Source organism: Canis aureus, chromosome 16 (assembly GCF_053574225.1).
Source record: "Canis aureus isolate CA01 chromosome 16, VMU_Caureus_v.1.0, whole genome shotgun sequence".
In the NCBI taxonomy this organism is placed as follows: Eukaryota; Metazoa; Chordata; class Mammalia; order Carnivora; family Canidae; genus Canis; species Canis aureus.
The window spans coordinates 59939578-59948307 of NC_135626.1; the positions used below are offsets into that span (position 1 = coordinate 59939578).

Below are 8730 nucleotides of genomic sequence, written 5' to 3' on the forward strand. Positions count from 1 at the left end.
AAAACAACAAACGCTTAATTGAGGCATGACTGACACACAAAAAGCTGTATATATTTACTGTATGCAGCTTGACGTGTTTGGAGATCGGTACACGCCCCTGACACCGTCACCGTAATCTATGCCACAAACATATCTCTTCTCTCCCAAAGTTTCTTCCCCGCTTCTTTACTGCGGTTATCATAACATTTAACGTGGGATCTACCCTCTTAGCAAATGTTTAAGTATAAAATACAGTATTGTTACCTATCGGCTCCGGGATAGCCTATGATGTACAGTAGATCTTAGGACCTATTCATTTTGCATAACCAAAACTTGGCACCCTTTGACTAATACTTCCCCATTTTTCCCTCCTCCTAGCCCTTGGCAGCTACCATTCTGCTTTCTGCTTCTATGAATTTGATTATTCTAGATTCCTCACATAAGTGGCATTGTGCGGTATTTTCCCTCTGTGTCTGGCTTATTTCACTTGGGCATACTTGTTTGGGTCTATTTCTGGGTACTCTGTTCTGTTCCATTGATCTATGTGTCCCATCCTCTGCCAATGCCTTGATTATATAAAAAGTCCCAGAATAGGGTAGATTGATTCCTCTTTTTTTTTTAATTCTGATTATTGAAATTTTTTTTTTTTTTAGATTTTATTTATTTATTCATGAGAGACAGAGAGGCAGAGACACAGGCAAAGGGAGAAGCAGGCTCCACGCAGGGAGCCCGATGTGGGACTCGATCCCGGGTCTCCAGGATCACGCCCTGAGCCGAAGGCAGGCGCCAAACCGCTGAGCCACCCAGGGATCCCAGATTGATTCCTCTTGTTTTACTCTTTTTCAAAATTACATTAGCATTCCTTTAGTTTTCCATCAAAATTTTTAGAATAATTTTGTCTACAGCTATGAAAAATCTTGCTGGGATCTTAGTAGGAATTGCTTCAAACCTGTGTCAATTTGGAAAGAATGGATGGACATCTCTACTATGTCCAATCCATTATCGTAGTATGTCTCTCCATTTATTTAGACTTTTAAAAATTTCTTTGATCAACCTTGTGTGGTTTTCAACATAGAGATCCTGTGCTAAATTTTGTTAGATTTATACCCAAGTATTTTTCTTGTTTTTTTTTTTTCTTTGAATGGTGGTACATGGTATCATCTTTAAATCATGGTGTCCATCTGTTTATTGTTAGTATATAAAAATATAATAACTTTTTGTATGTTTATCTTATATCTTGTCACTTTGCTGAACTCACTTGCAGACAACCGTGTCATTTGCAAATGGATAGTTTTATTTTTTCCTTTCAGATCTGTATGCCCTTTATTTGCTGGTCTTGCCTTATTGCACTGGCTAGAATTTCCAGGATTATGTTGAAAAAGAGTGGTAAGAGGTGACATCCCCCCCTTGCTCCCAGTCTCAGCAGGAAAGCGTTCAGCCTTTTACTAATACGTATAATGTCATCTGCAAAGGCCCTTTTCCCAGAGTCCTGTTCATAGTTTCCTGATGGACATGTCTTTTTTGAGGACTTCCACTCACTTCATTGCAGGTGGTGACTTGCTTTGGGTGTGCTTGTCCACACCTTGCCTTGCCAGTGTCCAGTCGAGGGCTGACCACTGTGGCCCGAGGAACTGAGCAAGCATGTGAAGTGGGCCTGTCTCTGAAGAGCGACTCCTTCACACCAGCATTAGAGGCGGAAGGTGAGACCTAGCTGTGTAAGGTGGGAATGTTTTGTAGGCAGAAGGGATGGGCAGGATTGCTGCTCCAGGAATCGGGGCTGTTCCACCTGAGAGATGGGGATGGAGTAGCTGGAGCCTCCCTCCTCAGGTAGAAAGAATGCTAAGCTGGGCCTTGGGGAGACCCAGGGGAGACTGCAGACACTCAGGGCTTGTCAGCAGGGTCATGAGCTGGGCAAGGAGCAGCTGGATTTGGGTAGCTGGGCAGTTCTTCTGAATCAAGATATTTTTAACTAAGACTTAAGTCCTGAGCTGGACACCAAGGAGGACTCTATCTCCTCACCATCTGTAATTGCTTGTGACCTTATAAATCCCCTCATCTCTGTAGGTCATGTTTATCTCATTCCTGTTAGCTGGCTGGAGGCTGGGTTGTCATCTACCATCCCCAAATAGTTATCGAGTCTTTATTCTGCAGTAGACGTGATAAAATACAGTCCCTGTCTACAAAAACTCCCTGCCCTGGGGGAGAGAAAAAAAAAAAAAAAAAACATCATCCGAAGGCAGCTAGCTAGCTAAGCACTGTATCAAAGGCTGTGTGTGGATGGCTGCTGGGGGCCAGGCCAGGGGCTCATACCCTTTTTACAGATGTGGAAACCGAGACTCCCAAGGGCAAGGCCACTCCCGTGGCCACACAGCTGCTAGTGGTGAGGCCAGGATTCCACACACAACCCATGTGTTGTCAAAGTCTTACTCTTGGGCAGCCCCGGTGGCTCAGCGGTTTAGCACCTGCCTTCAGCCCAGGGCGTGATCCTGGAGACCCGGGATCGAGTCCCACGTCGGGCTCCCTGCATGGAGCCTGCTTCTCCCTCTGCCTGTGTCTCTGCCTCTCTCTCTCTCTCTCTGTGTCTCTCATGAATAAATAAATAAAATCTTAAAAAAAAAAAAAAAAGTCTTGCTCTTTCTGGAACCACATGCTGCCCACAAGTGCAAGGGGAAGGAGGCAGTGACACTGTTGGGGGTGATGCCTGCGTGAGGCAAGTGCAGGGGAGCAGAATGGGGCAGGGAAGGTCCCCCATTGGATGCTCTCTCCTGAAGCTTGGGGGGTTCTCAGAAGTGAGCTCTAAACTGAGACCTGGGGCAGGGGAGGGGAAAGTGCTCTGGGCAGAGTGAGCCCCGGAGGCTGGTCAGCATGAAGCTGTTTCACTGTGGTTAGAACATTTCAGGGTGAGGGTTGCACGGCAGACAGGGCCGGGTCAGGAAGAGGACTCCTGAGCCATGTTCTGGAATCTGGCCTTTAACCTGAGCCATGGAAGGGCCCTAATCTGGGGTGCGAGGTGATCGACCTCCTCCAGAGGGGCTGGGGTGTTCTGGAACTTGGCGGATGGGCCTGCTGCCGGGGTCCATCTGGAGGGCACCCAGGCCCACTGCCCACCTCCACCTGTTCCTTCCACTCCCCTCTAATTGCTTCGGCTCAGTGCCCAGGCCCCCAGCTGCAAGTCCCGGTGACCCATGCTCCTGGGGAGGCCACCGGCAGGGATTGGGGCCAAGGGAGCAGAGGGTGTGGAAGTGCAGAGGGGGCTGTTGTCTGGAAATGACTGTGACTCCCACCTTGCCACACAGAGCGGCGGCCACGTCTGACAGGCCAGGCCGCGGCACCCAGGTAAGGAGGTGCAGGTGTGGGGCTGGGCGCAGGAGGCAGAGACAGTCGGTTTGGCCTCCGTTCTGAGGAGGGAGGAGTGGCAGGAAATGCCACAGGGCATAAGGCAGCCTGTCTTTAAATCCTCTGCACCCCTATTGCCTCCTGGGGCAGGGGGGAGGCTGGGGCTCTTACAGAGCCTGGCACAGGCACCCCTTCTCCTCCTGGGGGGACTCGGGTCATGTTAGAATTTGAACTTCCTCCTGTGGGTTGATCCCAACCTTGAGAGGTCCTGCAATTCGTGTCCTGCCTGGGGTGGGACCAGACCCGTGTGGAGCCAGACTGGCCAGGTGGCCCCTCCTCTGGGCCCCCCAAGGAGAAGGTCCCAGGTACCATCATCGGCACCCACCCCCACTGGGTGGAGAACGCAGACCCCCAGCCCTGGCCCCTCAGCCTCCCCGGTCAGCCGCAGGTTGCCATGGTGACAGGCCACCGAGCATCTCCCTTAATGCCCGAGTCTTTCCCGGCTTTGCCCCGTGTGGCCCCCAGTGCGGCCCTGGGTGGTGATCAATAGTAAGGGGGGGAACTGGGCCGGCAAGGGGAGGGAAGGGGTCTGGGATGGCTGCCAATCCGGATGCCCCGAGAGTTACTTCCTGGGGAGATGGGCCTGGAAGATGCACAAAGCGAGGAGTACAGTGCTCGGCTGACTTCTCTTTGGGGTGGAAGGTGGTGGTGAGAGGCTGGGGCTTGTAAATGCCTATGGGGCCCAACTGGCCGAGCAGGGGTTCCCCGCTGGGCCGGCCTCACCTCTGCTCACACCTGGAGGAGCAGGGGGTGGGAGCCTGCAGTGCTCCTTCCTACCCTGACCCGCATGCTCAGTCCTCACCTGGACGCCTCTGCAGACTCAGGTTTGTCACCTGCTAGAGCACAGGGCAGGGGATGTGGGCTTTTCCCTCTGGCCGGCCCGCCTTGTCCAAAGCTAGTCCACACCCTTGTTGGTGGCAAAGCTGGTCTCCCCACCCGGGGCCTCCTAACAAGCAGGGCAGGTCCCTGAGCCACGTGCTGGGTACCCACAGAGGTGGATCCGACCGCCGAGGTGGGGGGTTAAAGGGATCTTTTTCCTCACCTCCGGCTATGATTTCCAGAACCCTCTTCCTCTCTCTTGCTCCGGTTCTCTGCTACGCCACACTCCCTATGTCGCCAAGGCGAAGTTTCATCTTGTGTGTCATGAAACATTAATCCAGGTGCTGCTGCGAAGGCGTTTGGTAGATGTGGTTAATGGGTACAACCTCCCTTCCAAAGTGGGGGTGGGCCGCACCTAATCAGCCGAATGTCTTAGGAGCCCAAACTGCCCTCTTCTGGAAAGAAGAAATTCTCAAGACTGAGGCAGCAACTCCTGCCCGTGTCCCACGGGCCTGCCCTACAGATGCCAGACTCGCCAGCCCCACTTGAGCCAATTTCTTAAAACAAACCTCTCTCCGAAGAAACCTGGCTGATACACGGGGCCCTCTGTCGGGTGCCCAGGCAGCGGTCTGTTCTCCTTCCTCCCCTCTGTCTTCCCTTTCTCTCCTTCTCTCCTTCCTTCTCTCTCTCTCTCTTCCCTTCCGTCTATCTCTCCATCCTAGCTTCTTTAGGACTTTTCTGTTATCTCACCAACTGCTCCGATTCAACAGCAAATAAAAGCCCAGGAATGGACCCCAGCAACAGGAATCCACTTCCTCCCCACCCCAGTGTCTGTGGTCTCTTATTTCTCTCTTCTGGTGATTCTGTCCCTGGGGGGCCTGAGCTGTCCTGGATGGTGGGGAGGCCGGGCCGGGCAGAGCGGGATGGAGCCAGGGAGGGGGCACGCGGGTCCTCGGTCACCAAGGTTTTATTTGGAAATCCGAGTCTGCAGCTGCAGGGAGCTTGGACGCTGCGGCTTCGGGCCAGCCCTGGGTCTAGGCTGACAAGGCCGAGGGAGGCACGGGACTTGAGGAGGCCCTGGGCGTGGGTAATGTGGGACCGGGTTGGCACCGGGGCTCGTCCGACCCTGAAGTCCATGCTCTTCCACGGGGCCGCCTGTGCCCAAACCAGCTGGAAGACGGTGGCAAGTATGAGCAATGGAGGGACACAAAAGTGGGGTGGGGGTGGGGTCCACGGAGATGAGGCCCCACCCTCCTGAGGGAGGCTGGAGAGGCTTTTGGGAAAAGGTCACACTGGAGATGACCTTGAAGGGCAGGCAGGCTGTGGCCTTTAGAAGGTGAGGGGGGAGGGCACCGAGGAGGGGACAGTAGGAGCAGAGCCTGGAGGTGGGGGGAGCAGCCTGGTCCCCCTGTGCTACAGCTCAGCATCGATGTGGCGGTGGCCGGAGGAAAGACCACAGGGTTGCTTGGGCCACACATGTATGACCCTACCCTTCGGGCGGCTGGGTCTGTGCTCCGTGTAGCAGGCAGTGAGGAAGTTGGGGGTTTTGAGCCTGCAAGTGGCTTCCCCGGGGTAGGACCCGAATGGGGGGGACAGCCTGGGAGGGCAGCTCAGACCAGGACGTGGGGAGGAGGAGCACGGCAGAGGGGAGATGTGGTCTTGAACTAGGGGTGGGGGGTCTAGCTGTTTGGCCAGGGGGGCCCGGGGGGAGAAATCTCACTGGGGATCCCCCCCAGCTCGGTGAGGTTTGCAGCTGGTACCCAAGGTGGACAAACAGGGTTTCTGTTTAGCAGAAGCTGCTTGCAGAGCAAGGAATCATCTTATAACTACACTATGGCCAGACTATGTGTTTGTAAGTTTGGATTTTGCATTTAGACTTATTAAAATATCAGGGCCTGCCTGTGATCTGTGTTGGTCCTGGGCATCACTGGACCGTTCAATCCCCCCGGCCCGAGCCCAAGAGATAGAAAGCAGAGCCCCTCGCTGCACTCCCGCCAGCCCGGCCCCGGGGTTGAGGGCAGCTGGCAGGGCCTGGCGCCACGGGGCTGGAGCAAGCCCGGCCTGCAGCATCCATCCGTGCCACGTCACAGAGAGGGGAAGGGCGAGCTCCTCCCGGGACTGTTGGAACAAACCACACAACCGGGCAGGAAGGGGAGGCTGAACACAACAGAAAAAGATTCTCTCTCTCGAGGCTCTGGAGGCCACTGGCTAGAGATGGAGGTGTCCGGGCCGCGATCCCTCCCAAGGTTCCAGGGGAGTGGCTGTCCCCGCCGCCTCCAGTTTCAGCGGCCACTGGCCTTGGTGGTGGTGGGGGCGCCCCCCTCCCGTGGCTGCCCCTGCGGGTCTCTACCTTCCCCCCCAGTCCTCACACATTTCCTTCTTCTGTTTCCTACTAGGACACCGGTCATTAGATTTAGGACTCACCCAGATAATCCAACAGGACCTCATCTGAAATCCCTAACTTGACTATGTCTGCAAAGACCTTTTTCCCAACTAGGGCCATGCTCGCAGGTTGTGGGGATTGGTGTGGGGACCCCACCAGGACACTACGCACCCCTCACAGGCTTGAGAGGAGTGGGCTGTGGGGCGGGACCCGCCCAGCCTCCCAGGAAGTGCGAGGTCGGTGCCTCTCTCCCCCCGCGCCCCCAGACGCCCTCCTTGACCGGTCGGCCCCCTCCCCCAAGACGCCCGCACCCCGGCCTGCCCTCCCTAAGCATACATCGTATCCCCGCACCCCACCTTCCAACACAGTCAGCGTATTTTGCACCCGTCCTTTCCTCTAGGGGACAATCCTGCCCTCATCTCGGAGTTAAGCACGTGTGTATTCCAAGCTGAGATCGGATCCGGGGACATAATCAGACACAGGTTTGAGTCCCGCTTCACAGGTGACTCCACCGTGTGTTCAAGATCAAGCGCTTCACCTGCCAGGGGCTTCCTTCTCTCCCTCCATAAAATGGCGATCAGAAGACCCTTGTCTTTTTTGGCTAAAAACAACAACAACAAAAAAAAAACAGTTTCTGGAATGTATTTCATCCCACTCCAACCAGGCAATCTCTCTCCACTAATAATAGACTTAATTATCTAAATTTAATTTGTTACAGGTTTGGTATTTAATTTGAAAATCCTAATGAATTATTAATGTTTAATAAATAATAAAACGTATTATCTATTAACTCGGGTTTTTATATATATATATATATAAACTATTTAATTTCTTAATTCAGTGCCTTTAAAAAAAAAAAAAAAGGAGCCATTAGGAGCTGCTCAGAGCGTTAGAGCCCTCAGAGCCTGAGCACGGTCCTGCGGCGCCCACGCCCCCGGGCTGTGTCCGTGAGCACAGCCGGTGGGCGTCCCTGCGGGTCCAGGCCGGCTGTGTGTGCAGGAGGGAGAGTCAAGAGGAGGTCACCCCCTGCCTCCCCCAGACCCAGGAGAGTGTGGCTCAAAGGAGGCCGGGACCGCTGACCAACAACGGAGCATCACCTACTAGTACATTCCCAGAGGCCCCGGCCCTCCGCCTCCGAGGGGCCCCTGCAGGTGTGGCTGTGGCAGGTTGGGGGCGCGGGCTCCCCGCAAGGCCAGGGCTGGAAGGAGGCCGTCTCAAGAATGAGGCTTCTGACCCGGGGATCAAGCTGCGTACAGATAGATGCGCCCCGCTTTCTGTTTGAATATTAACTGGCATCGATGTGCGGCAGCGTCTGGTGACACCCGGGATGAGTTACCAGCGGGGTTCGGGGCCAGCACACTGCTCCTGCGACTCTGTACTGAGGTTCCTGGAAGCACCTCGGGGTGCTCCCAGAAGCACCCATGCCATCCCATCCTCGTCCTGGGGCCGAGGCCTCTTCTGCATCTCCCCAAAGGTAAATCGCTTGCTCGTCACAGGGGCCTCGCGCTAGGTGACAAGTCACAGCACCGGTTCTAATCATGCCACACACTTGGAACCGTTTGGGGGGGTGAGCCCTGGGGGTCCTCTAACTGATCCTTGGTTCATGGCCTTAAGGCAAATGGGGAAGAGTCTCCCTGGGTTCCTTGGCCTTTAAGGATGCCCGGGGCGTTCCCTGGTCATTCCGACCTCAGAGGAAGAGACGGGCAGCTGGGCCCTGAGCCTGGAGTCCCGGGCAGGGCGGGGTCCTGACCAAGCACACAAGCCCCCTGGCCAGGCCACCCCCCCGCCACCCCTCACCCCCGGTCCTGAGCTGCTGAGTCAGCAGGGCACAGCTGCCCCAGGACCTCCCGCCGTCAGGTGGGCACAGCCAGGCATGGGTGACGCTGTCCCCTCCTGTCATGGCCTGCACAGGGACCACCTGCTCCGGACGGAAGCCCTTGCAGGGCACCTGCTTTGCCTGCCCACCTGGTCCCTCCAAGCTTTAGCACAAGGCCTGCCAGGTGCTTGGTCTTTGGGAAGAAGGAGAGACTCAGAACCGGGAGGCCAGAGTAGGGAGGCTCCTCCCTCTCAAGGAAGTGACAATTAGAACATACGGGGCCGGGGAGGGGGGATCCTCCATCACGGATCCCCCGGGAGGGTCGCTGCCCACGGCC

General features: G+C 55.3%; 2 long non-coding RNA genes across 2 annotated transcripts; one reads left to right on the forward strand and one right to left on the reverse strand.

Annotated features, from left to right (window-relative positions):
• Positions 1–1093: 1093 nt before the first annotated feature.
• On the reverse strand, positions 1094–6427 carry LOC144287092 (uncharacterized). The gene is made up of 3 exons (XR_013354993.1): positions 6094–6427; positions 4418–5364; positions 1094–1690 (listed from the first exon to the last, which is right to left on the reverse strand). It is a non-coding gene; the product is annotated as an uncharacterized LOC144287092 (long non-coding RNA).
• Positions 6347–7160, forward strand: LOC144287091 (uncharacterized). Its single transcript, XR_013354992.1, has 2 exons — positions 6347–6813; positions 6978–7160. It is a non-coding gene; the product is annotated as an uncharacterized LOC144287091 (long non-coding RNA).
• Positions 7161–8730: the final 1570 nt, after the last annotated feature.